The 1,068-nt window shown below is 40.1% G+C and overlaps 1 pseudogene; it reads left to right on the forward strand.

The window, feature by feature from the left end:
• The window catches only part of LOC102859990, a 9,849-nt pseudogene extending 9,227 nt beyond the window's left edge, over positions 1 to 622 (forward strand).
• Positions 623 to 1,068: the final 446 nt, after the last annotated feature.

Here is a 1,068-nt window from a genome sequence, read left to right on the forward strand (position 1 = left end):
GGTTGTCCAGAAAACTTAATGAGATGAAGATTTCCTAAACAAGCTGTATGCACTGGCTACCTATGTACCTGTCACCGCTTTGAAAAATCTACAGACCGTCAATGTGGATTAAAAATAATAGCTGATTATGAAATAAAGTTATAAAATTGTAAAAAAAAACCCAAAAACCACCTTCAGGCTGAAATAGAAGTAACTATTAGTTAGGTGGATGAAGAAACATTTTCTGTATTTGCACCAACACCTAGTGCTATGAGTTAAGCCAAAGACTTCGTTACAGCCGTCTCAAGATGATCAGGGGCAGCAATTAGAGTCCAGAGCAGTGTGTAACACTGCAATAACTGAAATCAGAGATACTGGAGCAATGGTAAAACTATATCCAACTATGACTGCAGTACTACTTATAACACACAACTTGATCAGCAAGAGCTTAATCGTCCAGGATCAGAAGTTGGCTGAGAAATGCAGGTGAAATACTTTGAATGGAATCCAGCAGATGGGAGAAGGAGGCTCATTCACAAAGTGTTTCAGTCTCCAGCTACAACTGTTGTCAAAACTCTAAATGACAGAAACAGTAATGGGAGAGCCAGTTTCACAGTCATCGTTGAATTCTTCTTTTCCTTGATTATGTAGGAGAATCCTGAGGTGATGATCTATAGAACAGAATTTTAGGAATATCTGCCAATGTCTAGTTTTATATAGATATGATATAAATATGTATCAATTATTTGTACTAATTTATTTTGTTTTATCTTATCATTTTGTGTGTGTGTACTATCAAATCAAATCTGTCTGTACACGAGGAGATTGTCCCTCCTTCTCCAGCAGAGAATCTGGTGAATTTGAAACGTGCACCTCTGGGATTCAGCTGTGGTGCTGAAGAAGGGTACTGAATGTACCATGGACTGCCAGGAAAACAAACAGATTCATCTTGGAGAGGATTAAACCAAGCTCCTTGAGGCAAGGATTCTGGGGCTTCGTATGACATACTTTGGACATGTTGCCAGGAGGGACGGGTCCTTGGAGAGGGACATCATGCTTGGGAGGGTTGAGGGACAGCGCAGGAGGGGA

Source organism: Elephantulus edwardii, unplaced genomic scaffold (genome assembly GCF_000299155.1).
Source record: "Elephantulus edwardii isolate Elephantulus edwardi_28Jun2011 unplaced genomic scaffold, EleEdw1.0 scaffold00102, whole genome shotgun sequence".
NCBI classification, from domain to species: domain Eukaryota; kingdom Metazoa; phylum Chordata; class Mammalia; order Macroscelidea; family Macroscelididae; genus Elephantulus; species Elephantulus edwardii.